Source organism: Caloenas nicobarica, chromosome 2 (genome assembly GCF_036013445.1).
Source record: "Caloenas nicobarica isolate bCalNic1 chromosome 2, bCalNic1.hap1, whole genome shotgun sequence".
Lineage (NCBI taxonomy): Eukaryota > Metazoa > Chordata > Aves > Columbiformes > Columbidae > Caloenas > Caloenas nicobarica.
In genome coordinates, this window is record NC_088246.1 from 161,455,414 (window position 1) to 161,472,819 (window position 17,406).

Here is a 17,406-nt window from a genome sequence, read left to right on the forward strand (position 1 = left end):
CAGCTGGCCAGGCATGAGCAGCCTGTATTTGTAAAAATGTTGACATATCCTATCAAATGTATTGCGGCGATAATGAAAATGGACAGTTTTTGGATGTGTTCAGCCTTCCTTCTGGTCACCTGCCCATGCAGGCACAGTGGCCTGTCTGCCCTTCTTGTTGTGGACATATGTACTGATTGCAAATGTCTGGAGCACCTGCTGAATGACTTTCAGGGATCGCCTCCTCCAAGGTCAAGAACTGTCCCTCTGCAGTTGCAGGCTGGCTGTCTGGCAAGCAGCTTTGCAAAGAGGGACCTGGTGGGTCCTGGTGGACAACAAGTGGCACGTGAGCCAGCAATGTGCCTAGAAAGAAGGCCAACTTTTTATTAATGTGTATAAATACTCAATGTGGAGGAATAAAGACAGTAGAGCTAGAGTCTTCTCAGTGGTGTCCAGTGACCAGGACAAGAAACAATGGGCACAAAGGCAAATGCAGGAAATTCCTATAAATATAAGAAAAAAACCTTATTTACAAGGAGCATAGTGAAACACTGGAGCTTGTATGCCCAAGAGGTTTTGGAGTCTTAACCCTTAAGACATTAAAATACCATGTCAGGACACAGGCCTGAGCACCCTTCTCTAACTGACCCTGCTTTGAGCAGGTGGTTGGACTAGACAATCTCCAGAGGACCCTGCTAACCTCAATGACTCTGTTATACTACAAAGTCATTTGTCTTCCAACTCTTCCTCCTTCATCTTTCTAATGAGGACGCTATTACTCTGTCTCCTAGAGGGATGTGATGAAGCTCTCTGAAGGCTGGATGTATGTAGGGATACTTACTACAAACATGACATTCTTGTACTGAGCACATCAGCAATGCTCACTGGGCTTGTTTTTCCTCTTACTTTCATGGATATAAGAACATTGGACTCTGTTAAAGCCAGCTGATCTGTACCACTGTAAGCTAAGACACAGAGACATTTATTAAATTCTTTCTACTTTCAGCTTGCTGCACTGAGGAGATTCTCAGTTTCGTCACCACATCCACAGCATTGACACACAGCATACAGCCAAAGAAACAATTGCAATTAAATAATTTAATTTCCCATAGAAGAGAAACCAGGGATTTTCTTGGAATTCTTTATTGTTTGAACAATACCTTAAAATTTGAGGAAACCACGTCCCCCTGCCAAGTAATCAAGAATCCACTGCAACTTTGGAAGATTTGGTGCTTCACTACCCTTACAATTAAAAGTCTTAATTTCCTTCTGAACTTCCCTACCCATCCACTACTGGTAACTACTAGAAAGACACATAGGAAAAAAATGATCCTTTGGCTGCCTGCTACAAGCATTTTTTAAATTCTTAGTGTTCTGCTAAACTGAAAGCACCTCTTATACAATATCTTTTCCCTTCATAGAAATTGATAATCTCATTTCAGACTCTAACTCTCTTATAGTTGAACTAAGGAGATCAAGCTCTTTCTGTTTTTCATACAAAGGTTCATTTTGTGTCATATGATATTGTGATCTTTGTATGATTTGCATGGCTCCTTCTTACAGTAGGGACGCTAGAACTAGACAAAGTGAAAATAATCTTGAGATGTCACCCCAATATAATCTGATTTGCACAATCAAAGTTCTTATTTGCCTTTACAACTACAGCATGGAGAAATATGTTTCAGTGAATTGCAAGTTAGACTAAACAACGCTTTACTCCACAGGAAATTAATGACTTCAGTGACACTATATTTAGTGTAAGAAAACTTCCTGTAAAACAGGGGCAGCATCTTTTGGTTAAACATTTATTAATTATGAGAAGGTCTTCAAACAGTTTTAGTGGAAGTCAATGCAGTAGGTCAAAATTACACTGGCTGAAGAAATATTACTTTTGTTTTATGTTTGTACAGGCAAAACCAGAACAAATACACTTCTGATGGATTTTGGTTTGTACCCTGGCAGATATGATGAAGGACAGTATAGAAACTGCAATGGAAAGAGATGCTTGTCCCTTGGACCTCATCAACAAAGAGGGGCTGGTGGGGAATATGAAGCTCAAGGCCAGCCTTGGCTGCGGTGACCATGAAATGATGGAGTTCAAGATCCTTAGGGCAGCAAGGAGCGGGCACAGCACGCTCGCTTCTCCACATTTCAGGAGAACAGATTTTGGCATCTTCAGGGGTCTGCTTGGTAGACTACCATGGGACAAAGCCCTTGAGGGAAGAGGGGACCAAGAAAGCTGGGCAAGAAAACACATCTTTTTGTAAGACATTTATAGTGTTTGGTCAAAGCCCAAGCTAGGTCTTGGAGACCCTTCAATGTGTTTTAATCTCAGTAAGGATGTGAGGTCTGTCCGGAAAATATTAAAGCTTCTCAGTCATCATGAGAATCATGAGTTCTGTTTTCCAAAATGGCCAGACAATGGCCATAGAGAACAGTAGGGTTTGTTTCTGTCTCCTTGCTCATAAAGCTCCAAGTTTTGCCAGTCCAGAATTGTTCTACATGCTCCAGGACAATATGGCTCAACGTTTACCAAAAAACTCACAATTCCTGTCACCTGCCTGGAGCATTAATGCCATACGTGTGCCATTGGGAAGCAAGTGGGTTCAGTCAGATGCATTGTATCATTATTTAAAAAGCGCAGGCTCGCCATACTTGCTAATGTCTTCGTAACTTCCCTGAGCTTCAATTTAGTGCTTGTGAACAACCAGCTAATTGGACGTGGCCAACAAAAAACATTCAAACCACTTTCCTAGCCTATAAGGTTGTCACAAGGTGAAAGCGATTTCAGATACATGCTCTTGTGAACAAAGCTCAGGTTTTTCTTGAGGGAGTCCATTTCAACCCTTGCATGCCTGGAGACAGGGAGATGGGGAGGACATCTCATACAAAGTCCTTCTCTAAGTGTCCAGCTGACGGCTTGAAGAAGCAAAACAGGTCATTCAGAGGCTGAGAGTGTCAGATGTTTCAATGACAGAGGGAAGAGTAGTAGATGCTTGAAGATGGGCACTACAAACAGTGGGGGATATTGGGTAGTGGTGTGCACCCTCATGCTATGGATGAAATGAAGACCATTTGTCCAGCTCTTTTCCACTGCTTACCCCATCTCGACTGCATGCCTCTTGGGCTCATAGAGATGGAGGCCATGCTGATTTTGCACCACTTGTTGGTTTGCTGGCTACCTGGCTGAAGTTAGCAGCCTCAGTCAGTCAGCTTCCTAGCAGGACAGGAGACTTCTTTGCTCATCGTTCTTTGCTTTGCCCAGCTTTGTTGACGTGCATGTGTAGGGGTATGCATGTCTGTGAATCTAAGTGCTGAAGGAAAATTCACTCTAGAATATCGTCTTCACTCAGCAAAGCAGCATGTCTCCCAGCTGCTCTGCAACAGCACAGAAGGATGCAAATGAAGTTTGGATAGCTCACATTCGAGTCAAATAGTAAATTCCCCCAAATACCAGCTATCTCAGATGAAAGTTTTTCACAAATAAAAGGGTGTGAAAGGGTTTTTTTTGATAACACCAACGAACACCCATATTTTTTAAAAGTTGGATTTCAGAAAAAGCTGAAGGATTTTTAGCCTTTTTGAAATAAAACTCATTCTGCATTTTTTTTAACAACAGCAATTTTTGTTTAAAAGCTGAAAGATTAAGTGACTAATATTCCCCCAAGGCTTCACTGGTTAACTCGGTAGAATCCCTTCCTCATGATAACTCCCATCAGCAATTTGAAGAAGGTTCATCCTTCTATGTGTTTCTGATGCCTAGCTGCAGGCTTTTGTTTTTCTTTTAACAAACCTCTCCTTAGTTTGTTAAAAAGATCTTCCGAATTCCTGCACATTGGCAATATCAGGGTGAGATGGGTCTTTCAGTCTCTTCAGTGTCTGTGGCCTGATGATTCTGTGGTTTGTTCTTGTGGTATTCACAATTTCTTAGTGGTGCTATAATATAGCACTGAATATATGTCTTTATTTTCACTGCCAGTTAAAATAAAATGCTTGCAGCTCATTGCACTCTGTATTTTTATTTCTAACAGCATAAGGGGCAACGTGAAAGATTGGCTTTACCGTGTGTTTTTGGAGTGAGATGGGCTAACATTTTTTCAGTTCATTAAGATTTTCCAATAGCAACTGGTAAATACCACAAATGTGGAGTGATGACAGGATCTGCAAACCAAAAAAGCAATGCAAACAAAAGGCGCTAATAGTCTTTATATGGTGGGATTGCATTTTGCATAGGAGTATTGGCATAGCATCAGCAACCAGCACAAAGAGCTGTGCAGCCACAGCAGACCATGTCCCAGTCCCCAGCAATAATCCGATAGTTCTCGAGGCTCATTTCTGTGCATTAGACTCACTGCTCTCTGTCACAAATGCATGAATAATGGATAGTTTAAGCAACAAAGCTGGCAAGCTGAAGTTCACCAGGAATTGATTTCTTTCTTCTCCCCTTCCCAGAGATCAGAAGCATCAAATGAAGCTTTGCGGGAGATATCGATAGCAGAAATGGTGGGCAGAAATGATTTGCTTTTCATGCTTAAGCCCTAGGACGCAGTGAAAAGAAATCCCAGGGACATGATAAGCCACCCAGGGAATCGGAGTATCCAAGGGAACATGGTTCCCTGCATGAGGACCCTTCTAAAAAAGAACTTCTACCTGTTTCTTTCTTAATCAAAACTAGCTACTGTAAAATTAGCATGTTCTGAATACTAATTCATGCCCTTTTTTCCTATGTCTTCCAGACAATCAGAGAAAACAGAGCTGGAAGTGACTGAGAAAATGCACAGGATCGACTATTTTGTATTATTCCATGATGGAAGATTGGACAGTTTTTGAGAACAGGCAATGGTTTTGGACGTGTGTGGAGAATGTCCCATCCCTGTGCTATCTATCGCAGACTTCCCTTATACTCCTATTAAAAAAGTAGCTTTTAGTTACATTTGTTTGTTTTTTATTTATTTTTGCCCAGTGCCAAGGCTAAAGTCCCTTATTTCAGTTCAAGCCCATGTTTTTCACCTCAGGTTGCAGAGTGATATATTTATCTTCCTTCATTTCTCTTTCTCTGGCAAAGAAAATCGGTTCCTGTTTTCCTCCCCTCCATGCTATGTTTCTCAAAACACTGATCACTATTGGTAGAGAAGCAATATAATGTATTTTCCCCATCCCCCTTCTTTTTTTTTTTTTTCCCAATAATCCGATGCTGTTGAATGATTTTGAGTTTATGATCAGCAATAGGGGTAAGAAAGTTTGGTAGAACTTCTACTTCATTTGCTGGTCCTGGTTTGCAGAAATACTTGTTAGGAGTATTCTCTTTGGAAATGAGTCTGAGGGGAGAGTTTCAAAGCTCATGTGCATATGGGATTGAGGGGCTCTGACTGGAGACTCAATGTATACTTCTGTTCATATATTTTTACAGGTACTGAAGAGAGAAGGAACCCTTGCTCTAGCCACCTGGCAAGTATATTGAGTGTAATGTACCCCTTCCTTTGCACCTCAGCTCCTGATGGACGTGACAAGGGTTTGCATTGTTTGACCCCGTGTCGTTATCTCTGGTGTGAGGGCAGCAAAGGTTGGGTGGCCAAAAGATCAAATCCAGAGAGGCTTCCCAGTCAGAAGGAGGATGGGGTCAAACTTTTTGTCAGGGCTTGTTGCGATAGCACAAGGGCTAATTGTTTTAAGCTAAAGGAGAGGACATTCAGGCTAGATATGAGGAAGAAAGTTTTTACAATGAGGGTGGTTAGGCACTGGCCCAGATTGCCCAGAGAGGTGGTGGATGAACCATCCCTGGAGACATCCCAGGCCAGGCTGGACGGGGCTCTGAGCAACCTGAGCTGGTGCAGATGTCCCTGCTCATGGCAGGGGTGGCACTGGGTGAGCTTGGAAGGTGCCTTCAACCCAAAATATTCTATGATTCTATGATTCTACCTTGGCTACTTGAGGTGTCTTGAATGGCAATAAACACTATGTTTAGGTAGCTGATTGTCATCATATGAATCAATTTCAGGAAGAACTGAATCGCTTACTTGGATGTGTGGCACTGGTGCACAAATCGTAGATACCACTATGTAGATAGTATCGTTTAAGTGCTGAAATATGGAGCTGAATCCCACTCTTGGACAAAAGAAGTCTTTAAAATTCACATATAGAATATTCTTCTAGATGCATCTTTTGCTGGAAAATGTCAAAGTTATTTGAAAAGTGATGATTTTGACAAAATTTTTTTATTAAAGAATGAAAAAATGAGCATCCTGGAAATAATGTAACAGCTTGGCTTCTCATTTCAGAGAATCTTGGGCATTACTCTTCCTGACTTTAATTCTCTCAACCAGTCCTGTCCTTGTTAGCTGATGGCTTTAATGAAGTTCTGCCCCATGCAACCATTTCCTTAACAACCTAAGCCCTACATTGGACTTGGGTTCCTGAACTAAATGTGGTCTCCTGACTTTGTCACATGAATTAAACAGCAAGATAGACTGGCCACACAGATTTCTGATAAATATGTATTGCTCAGTTCTGCAATTACTGGTTAGGAAGCTGAGAACAAATGATCACTGAGAGTTCGGATTGTCAATGATAACCAGTCTAACTTCTGATTACCAGTGCAGTTAGAATGCCAATTGCCTGTTTAGAATACCAATGTATATTCATTTGATTGTACATTTTAATTTAAGAAGCATAACCAAATCCTAATTTTAAAAAGAGTGGGTTTATATATATAGATGTGTGTATATATATATGAATTTCAGTAATGAAATGAGCTAGAAATATTCCAATGCATCAAAGCAAAATTAAATGCCTTGATTGAGCAGGAACAATTAAGAAATGTTTCAGGCAATTAAATTTTCTGAGAAATGTCAAAAATTGCTTTTGTTCCATTTCAGTATAACAAATCTATTCTGAAGATGTCATAATTTCCACAGAATGGAAATCTCAAGTTTCTATGAGCTTCACATTTATTGTTATTGGGTTTTAAACTGTGAAAACGACTTCACATATTTATTCCAATACAGTAACTGCGAAATAAATTTGTTTCTTTCACCCTGTGATTAGTTGGGCTTGTGTTTGAACTTGTCTGATGGCTATTTTCCTTTTCTTCCCTTTCTTTTCGATTATTTTTACTATTGTTTTTAAAATAGTCTTTGTGCTCAGAGCATCTGCTCTCCTTGGCTATGTACAGACAGCTTGTAGTTCCACAGTGATGCTGAATGGAGGTTGAAGCAGATATGGCATTTACACAGCCGTCAGCATAGAAAGGTGATGTGATTCATGCAGTGAGGTAGGGGTGTGAAAGCCTTGAAATGCGGGTACTCATCCCAACTTGTCCATCTGTCCCAGCTGGGACAAGACACTGCCCCTTTTAATCGCTCTAGGCCTGTGGTTTCCCAGCATCTCTCTGGTCTTTGATTGTAAATCCACAATGAAGAGACTGTTTCTCTTAAAAAATATATATATAGCTCCTAGCAGTATGTTTTGGTGGGTTTTTTTTCAATCTGAATCTGATACAGAAAATGAATTTTCCTTTGCCTTTAGATTAAATCTGATGAACTTCAATAAGATCCTGTATTATGGAAAACTCATAACTACATTGCTTTACACAGTTGGCATTTAATAAACAAAAGAAAAGTGTGGATTTCCTGGTTATTGTTAATCTTTTTCTTCCCCTGTGAATAACAATTTTTTTATATAAGGACAAAGGATTTCTTATGACTAAGTGTTAATCACTGAAGGCTGTTAGAAAACAGCTCCTGGTTAGGAGAAAAGTTAAATTTAGGTTATGCTGGAAAAGAAATTGCCCATGCCCCTTAATGTCCAAGAGAGCAGGGCAGAACTGTGTCCTGCAGAAAACGTAATAAAGTTGTTTCTTGGATAAATATTTGTAGCTGCTTCTGGCTTAGAGGCAAGACTTAAGGATCTCCCAGTAAAAGCTATACAGAACTATTCTGCAGGAGAAAAGAGCAGGATATTTTGTGAGGAATTTTTTCCAAAGGTAGGTAATAAACATTAAGAAATAACCTTGAACTGAAACTGATTCTAAGATCTTGTTGTCCAGAAATTTATTTAAGCATCTGCTTTGCACTGAACATGCAAACATTGCCACTGAAGTCACTGAAAATGACCCTAAAGCTAAGCAAAACCACGCTGAATTGAGCTGCCTCTCTGTTTTAAAAACATGGTTATTAAGCAGTTAACAGTGCTATTGCTGCAGCTTCTCTTTTGCTAAGATAGGCTAATAAACATGACATTTTTAATGTATAATTTGCATAATGCTTCTGTTAATTTGTTATTTTCATTATGGCAACAGAATGAAGACGACATATTACGCCCATAAAAAATATACAGCAGTGCTAATCCCTGTAGTCGTTATACTGTTAACTGAATTGCATCTTTTGCATGGTCGTTATTATTATTTATAAAGCCCCTTGATAAGGGCTCAGTGCAATGCAATGGGAAAGTTTCCTGATTTATCAAGGAAAGAGTAAAACACTAAAATGAAAGAGAAAGTCAAGAGGGAAGGGAATTGGGAGGCAGAACACAAACTGAAGAAAATATTTCAATGCAGAGGAACGAATGGGCTTGTCTAGAAGTGAGATTTTTTTGTTTGCTCTCTGGATGTGGCATCTACTACATTTAACCTCATTTTGTCAGGTGCCTCACATACATATGGTAAAGGGTAAACCATTGTCCCATGATGTCCCAGTGCAAAATAGTTATGCAGTGTGAGCATTACAGAGAGAAAGGAGCAATTTTTATGTACGGAGAGCTGTGGAGGAAGCTGGTCTAATGCTTATGGTGTTGTCGTACAAGGACCCCCACTCAATTCTCTGTTCTGTAGGAATTTCACAGAGAAGTCATGTTGTATTTCTACTGCCAGCCATGGCACACAGCTGGCATGTTTGAAAGTGAGAACATAATAACACATAACAGACAACTAAGGAATAACATTCCTGGGTAGAAAATTCATTAATCATAGAATCACAGAGTCATGGAATGTCCTGAGTTGGAAGGGACCCACAAAGATTGAGTACAACTCCTGTCCCTGAATAGGACAGTCCCAAAATTCACACCATGTGTCTGATGATGTTTTTTAATTGCTTCCTGAATACTGACAGACTTGGGGCCATGACACCTCCCTGGGGAGCCTGTTCCAGTGCTCCAGCACCCTCTGGGTGAAGAACCTTTTCCTCATGTCCAACCCATGGTTCCACTTGGGTCTATATTATGAAGGTCAGTGTGTATTTTATTTTGGCTGTGTTTGTGTGCCTACATGTGGATATCTAGCACCATTAGTAGTGCCTGAAATTATTCCACAGCTCCATATGGGGCTGGTAGAAATGGCACAGGATTAAAGGAAGACTCACACCTTTTGGGTGGCAGCCAGAGGCTGAAAAAGAGATCTGCAGGGCACCTCAAGGCCTCCATGTAGGCAGCTGAATCCATCTGCAGACTCTGCTGAGTGCATTGGCTAGATCTTCAGGAGCTCTGAAGGGTGTTTGGATACCTAGTGCACATTATAACACCAACATGATGACACCTGTAACACCTTAGGTGTTATAATCTCAAACTGCGGGTGCAATTCACTGACTTAAATTGAGTTTAGTGGCATTTTAGTAATCTCAGAGTATTTGAGACTTTTGTTCAGGGTCAACTGGTGTAACACATGATGTACAGGAACACCATGGTATTTAGGCCCAGGAGCTTGCAGCTAAGAGGACTATGTTAGTGCCATCTCGAATGGCACTGGGTGCTTGTGTGTGGGCAGTCAGACTGGACCTTATGGTCTGCTCTAGTTTTGCTCTGTTACAATCTTGTCTCTGATTGGGTATAAGTGAGTTGCATGGGTGAAGGATGCTCTGTGCAAAATGAATAATCATCGCCTGTATTCTGCAGGCAGAAACTGAGGCACAGGGAAGTCTAAAATTCAGTAGCAGTGAATGGCAGTTAGTATAGGGGAGAAGGAAAATGTTAAAAGCAATGTGAAGGATGGGGTCAGTTACCATGATGTTAAGAAAGAAGCTTCATCGCCATGATTTAGGATGAAAAACTATGAGAAAAGATATCATCTAGCATAGGAAAGACATGATAACAGTGCTAGAGTGCAAAAGTTGAAAGGAGGGAGGGAATAATCTGTTCTCTGTGGTCCTCATGAGCAGGTCATGAAATAAGAAATATTACTGGAACAAGGGAATTTTGCATTAGACAGTAGGAAATAAAATTCTGACCGTAAGCATTGAGAAATACTAGAATAAATTGCCTGAGTTAAATGTGGACTCCGTCCCAGAAGGCATTATAAACGGGGTGGATAAACATCTGGAAAGAATGACCTAGGGACAGTGAATTAGGTTTCTACATGATTTCTTGATGTCCTGCCAGCCCTAATTTTTGATAATTCGGTGCCAAATTATCACTATCAGTGCCCAGAGAGACAGATAGAGAAGGCTACAAGTAACTCTCTTCTTCCCACCTCCCTTCCTACCCTCTTATGGCTCCTTGGTGCCCAACTTCCATCATTTTAAGTTCTTCTATTTTCTTTTCTGTGATGCACGTCGCTCGTTCTCCCTCTCTCTCTCTTCCTTTGTAATTCAGCCATCACCGCCGTATCTAAACGTCCCTCATCTATAAACATCACGCATGATTACATATCCCTTATAACCTCCTCTGTCTGTTCCCCATCCTGCACAGGCTCACATGGTGCCTACTGAGTAGTGTCATTAGTTGCTGAATATTTATAGCAGCGTTGCTCTTTGAGGTAACACTTTTATTTTCTCCTGCACAGCATCACTAGCTGACTTACAGCCCTTTCTCAGAGGGAAAGAAAAATTGAGCCATTCTCTCATCTCGTTCTCAAATGTAAAATAGTTTAGTACTATAGGAAGCTATTTCTTTATTGCTTTTGTGCTTCTGTTCCTTTAGCCACCTACACAGCTGCTGATGATATAAGACTCTGACAGACAAGTTGAGATAAATCTTACTGCAGTGATGGGAGATGCAGCCACCTGCTGCCAAGGACTATCACACTTTCAGGATGGGAGGAGGAAGAGGGATGCTGTTCCCTTTCTACTCACACTTGTTTCATCCCAGATTTCTGAGCAACCTGATCTGGGTGAAGATGTCCTCTGCTCATGGGAGGGAGGCTGGACTAGATGACCTCTGAAGGTCTCTTCCAACCCAAACTATTCTATGATTCTGTGATCTGGACTTTGGTCATTGGGCTCACAGCTTGACTTATTTAAGTGCCCACAAAGGTGAAGAGACATCATAAACCTGGTTTAGACTGGTGTATCTGTGGCCTCATGGTGCTATTGAGCTGAGAAGCAGTAACACCTAGTAGTGGGGAAGGCACTATAGCTGGATGTCATCTGTGTTCGTAACCTAAGGTCAGGGCACAGGCTATTATCTGCTGGCTTCACCAACAGATAATGACCCTTTGGGTTTATTACATGGTGATGACCTTGAAGTAGTAACGCCATAAATGACTCCAGAAAAAATGTATCGGAGCTCTCAGAGGCAGGGATATTTGAGATAATTGGGGAGACAGAGATAGCAGGAAGGACTTTTTTAATGTATTGTGATTGAAAATGTCAGTTTTATTTGCCTGAGTTTGTTATGTTCCTTGAAAAGATGTTCTCAGATTGGCTGTCTGAAAAAAGGGGACCCTGTTCTTTCCTATGAACTGCTACTGAACCCACTCTCGGCAAAAAGCAGTTGAAAACACAGTGCAACAGGTTAGGAAATCACAATACAGAGCTGAAGACCTGCAGATGCACAGACCTCAGAAACACTGAAAGGTGACCAGGAGGTCGAAACAGATCTCATGGAGGACACGAACTTGCTAAAGGAGAAAGAGGAGTGGTAGGGTTTGATGCGCTCAGAAATTCGTTGAGTTAATGAAAGGGCATGCAAGGACACAGTGGGTAAATGAGTACTGTGTAGGAACATTTTAATAGATTTTCTGTCAAAGATATAATGCTTTTTAATAACAGGTGTGTCACTAGCCGGGGTAAAACCCTGTTAGTGTGGAGATAGCTGGGCAATGTGTGGACATGGGCTGCAAGGAATTGAGTTACCACAGCTTAACAACTTATTTCTCGTTAACTGGACAGTGTTAATGACTGAATGCATGAGCCTTGGTTGCTGTGAGTTCACACTGAAAAGTTTTGACTCAAAGAGCTACTAAATGTTTCCCTTGGGACTTAGAGCTGGACAAGAGAATTACCTTTTCATTTGATGGTATAGGCCTAGAAGATCACTTTTATCAAGAAAGCTTTGGGATTGGCTTACCCTTAAATAGTTCTCATGGCAGCTAGATCCATCAATCCTGACCTGCACTGTGGGAGTTATAGAACGTATGACATGAACTGGAAGATGTCTGGCACACTGGATAATACTGGCAGGAAGGGTAGGGTTTGTAGTCCCATCAGCCTCCTCACCTCTGCATTTTCTTTGGTTGAAGGTTCTGTAGAGGAGCAGGATCACTCCCTTGAACTGCTGGCAACGTTCGTCCTAACATAGCCCAGAATGCCATTGACCTTATTTGCTTCAAAGGCACATTGCTGTCATGGTCGTGGTCAGCTTGTTGTCCACCAGGACCCCCAGGTCATCCTCCACAGAGCTGCTTTCCAGTCTGTATTGGTGCATGGGGTTATTCCCCTCCAGGTGCAAGAATTTCATGATGTTTCTGTTGATCCTTTTCTCCAGTCTCTTAAGGTACCTCTGAATGGTCACATACTGAACTGGTATAACAACCGCTCCTCCCAATTTTGTATAATCTGCAAACTTGCTGTGAGTCCACTCTGCCTCACCATTCATGTCATTAATGAAGGTGTTAAAGTGTATTGTCCCCAGTATTGACCCCTAGTGTACAACGTTTTTGACTGGCCTCCAGATGGATTTCATACCACTGATCACAACCCCTGGTGCTCACCAGTTCAGTTGGTTTTCAGTCCACTTCAGTGCTGACTTATCTAGTCCATACTTCATCACTTTGTCTATGAGGATTTTATGGGTGATAGTGTAAAAAGCCTGCTAGTTTATTTACATTCAGTAACTTTTCCTGTCCTAAAATATACTAACAAAACACATTTTGATAGTTCACAAATGTTGCATCTGCAGAGAAGAGGGACTTGCCTTGCCAACACAGTGCCAAAATAATTACATTTGGATAGGTGCCATGACCACTGTGGGTCATGGGACTGGTGGTATCAATCTCCAAATGCTAATGAATCCGCAGCTGCAGTGGTTCTTCTACCTAGTGTAAATGACATGATTCAATGCATCCACTCTTTTTAGAGATGTCCACACTGGAAAATGCCCGAACTAGCCCTAATGAAGCAAGTTTAAGTTCCCGCACAAGTCTTTGTATGGCACCAACAAGCCCGTTCTCAGTGAATTCTGGTGAAGTATCATGCAGACGTCATTTTGTCCTGGCACCAGCACTGGAATTAGCCAGCCTGACAGTACGTTGTCTGCAGGACAGCATGTTGGTGAATGCATCAGTAAAACACTGTCCTCCTATTGACATTCCAGTAAAGCCTTTATGCAAGGAGGAGGCACTTATATATTGACTGTATAACGTCTTCCGCCTCCTCAAGGTGGGTTAATATAATAATTTTGAGAATAAAAACAAAATACAGTTTCCAAGGTAGTTATTCAAGAGGGGTTGAGGAAGAGGAGACAACACAGGCTCAGCACATAACTGGGAAAGTGTGGAAAGAATTTGAGGCTGATTAGAAATCAGTTCCAAAGCAATTCTGCAAAGGAAAAATACCAGCTTAACTATGTCATATAACACACAACCACCCCCTTCACGACTAACTCTGTCTATATACTCTCCCTTAATTGGTTTGGATGGCCTTTGCTCCTTTATTTTCTAAGCTGAGGCTCATGTCTTGCAAGAGCTGGTTGTGTGTCTTTTGCTCATTACATTAACTACTGAGTTGGAAGAATTAATTAGTTGATTACGATAAAGTCTAATTACTGTTTGCAGTTGGATTAATTAACCGAATTCCCAGAGATCCCTCCTACTCCCTAGCTGTTCCAGTGTAAGCAAGAAGATGCATCCTGAGGGGTAATGACTTAGTAAACTCCTTAATAAGCAGCATCTGCAATAGACGCTTTTCCAAAACTCAAACATTGGAATTCAGCCCTTGGACGTACTTTGAAAGCTTGTCATTGAGTAGGACAAATGGGAGGATGGAAGTAAATATTCACATAATGAAGCTGCATAACTGATGTGGAAGGCTCTGTGGTTGAGGCCCAGTTTTCATGTGTGAAAGAAGACCTGCTCTGAAAAAAAAGGTCTGGGCAACACTGTGGAAAAAAACCCCAAACCAAACCAAACCAAAAAAACCAACAAAAAAGTGAGACAGAAAAACAATACGGTCTCATTGCCGCCCACTGGGTTGGCACAAGGAAACTGTGTAGATCTGACATGAAAAGAAAGACGGGTTCTGTAGTTGCCTCAAGGAAGCTTCATCAAAAATATCTCGCTACTTTCATCGGTCTGTATCAGGCATGTCAACCGTCAATCCATCTTCATTGCGGGTATGTTGAACTGGGAACCTTGGTGGCTGAGATGGGAACATGTGCCATTTTCTTATAGCCCAATCTACATGGTGTTCACCTCCAGTAAAAGAATACTACTGGTGCTAGCACAGCTTTTACTCTCTTGGTACTGTCCAGGGCTGTATGTGGTGTAGATTTAGGTGTGACTCCTGCCTGTTTTCACTGGTCTACAATGTACACTTCTTCAGCCAGCTTGTCTCTTTTGACTGTGTGAGGACAAAGAAGCATGTCTAGATGGAAATTCATGTGAATTATGTCACATATCTACCTCAGGATGAAATGACTGGTACTCTACAACTCTCAACACTACACCCCCAACACTGGAACAGGTTGTCCAGAGAGGTTGTAGATGCACCATCCCTGGAGACATCCCAGGCCAGGCTGGATGGGGTTCTGAGCAACCTGAGCTGGGTGAAGATGTCCCTGCTCATGGCAGGGGGATTGGACTAGATGATTTTTAAAGGTCCTTTCCAATCCAAATCATTCTATGATTCGGGAGAGAGCTATCACTCTGCATTGAATGTAAGGGGAACCCAGATAACAATCTCACATACAGGCAGGTCTTTCATCTGATCTATTCTACCCTGACAACTGATAAGCTTGGTGGGACTACATAAAAATGGGAGAGAGGAGGCATGTGGCTGTATCCAGGCTAGACCCTAAGAGTGGTAATAGTCCAAGGAAAGAACAGCAAGGAAAGGGATGCTTGGACTTTTTTCTCACACAAATTCCATCTTTAGTCATAGGACATAATCTGAAGAGTGATCAGGTTCTGTAATAGCACAAAACAAGCAAAAACATACTTGTACAGGCGATGATTTTGGTCATGACGGGAATAATGGCTTGTGCATACATATATTTGCAGTGTGTGAATAAGATACGTAACTGATTAATATGTAATAGGAGATACTGGTGTACATAATCTTCTTCCATACCAGTAAATGAACCAGTGTGACTGAATGTTCTCAGGCACTGACACTTGCTTTGTCCTGGGCTATGGAGTCACCTATCAAAGAATTTCTCAGACAGTTTAGAGGTTACCATGGCCAATGGTCACCCGTAACAGGCAGTTGGATATGGTCACACTGTTTTGGGCAGTAAACCAGTTTTTTATGGACATGTTAACTGAGAATAGTTTGTTACATGTTTAATCTGTCACTACTGAAGTAGCCATGCTGTCTGTAAAGGTGGTTCCTTTAACTAAGACTACTCCCTTCCTTCCTTCCTTCCTTCCTTCCTTCCTTCCTTCCTTCCTTCCTTCCTTCCTTCCTTCCTTCCTTCCTTCCTTCCTTCCTTCCTTCCTTCCTTCCTTCCTTCCTTCCTTCCTTCCTTCCTTCTTTCCCACCCTGGCATCCAGCAAAGTCGGATCCACAAGAAATGTTTCGTGGTGTTGCCCAAACTATTCTATTCACAGCACGACAAAAAAAGCTATATGTAATGGCAAAATCAAGATCTGTTGAGACTGGGATATCGGAACGCTTTTTTTCACTGTGAAGTTTTTTGTCCACCATCAACTCGAATAATTTCAGCTCAGCATTACAAAAATTCAAGTCTTTCCAACAGCTGCTGTTCACATGCTCCTGTCTGGCAAGCTGGCTTCCTTTCTGATTGATTTTCTGTGCTGTCCAATTAAAATTGGTTAGTAAACCTCCAAGCAGCACACTGTGGACAGAAATGTTATGAATTGGATAATACTATAGATTACAGGATATGCAGTAAAGTGAGTGGACAGTGGAGACAACATCTGGAATAAACATGAAGGTTTTAGTTATGTTAGGTGAAGGTTGTGAGTCACCATACAGATGCGTACAAAATGCAGGGAAGAGGCAACAGTTTTGTGGGAAGTTGGATGCAAATATATGCCAGAAAATAGGACAATGTGAGAGAAAAAAATGCAGAATGGTGCTTTGCGAAGTTAATCTAAATCCTATATAAATCCAATATAAATCCTTAGCTGAAAAAGTTATTGCCTCTGACAGATATGGGATCTGAGACTCAGAGAGGTCAGGGGGTCCAAAGTCACATGGTGAGTCAGTAGCTGAACTGAGAGTGCTTAGAAGTGAAAGTGTGGTCCCAATGAAAAAAAATGACAATTTTCCAGTCTTCAGTGGAACCAAGATTTTTCCCTGATAACTTTCCTAGCTTCCACTCCTTTATCCTGTTTGTCAGACATTTCTCAAATTGCTCTGTTTGGAAAATTCCCACAGGTAGTATTGATAAAATTTATTGCTCAGATGAAGAAAGTTGCTTAAACGGAGGAGATAGATAGACAGATAACATAGGATAAGGGTGCAAATGAGTGTCTCTACCTTGAGCTGGGGAGCTGAACAGACCTGAGAGGGGATTCATGGCACCTAACCTTGACAATCTAAATACCAAATTACTTTTCCGTGCTGGGAGTCCAAGCTACATCACTACTGGAATAAAACCAGAGTGATTCATCCCATTGCAAGAAAGGTTAGAGGTATTACGTTTTTATGTGCCTTTCCTTTCACCATACCAGGAGCTGTTTTGATTATTTAGGACTAGACATCTGAAGTCTGGTTAGAAAAAATTATATGATGTGTGTCCCACCTACCAGAGCAAGATGGTCAGACTGGCAATTCCTGGCCTGAAAATACCTTCTGAATATTGAAGATATAAAACCGGTTTTGACTCCATGGGTGATTTCAAAGCAGCTTCGAATCAGGACCATTCAAATCAATTTGAATGACATGAATGCAGACAGGATTATGTTCCATATCCCAGTAATTTGCTCTGTTAATTTCTCCCTGCAGTAGAACATTGCTCCAGCATTTTGGAAGAAAACATATTGCAATTCAGGCTGTTCTTAATGGCAGTTGGAAATCCTCCACTGTCATTTTTTTATTT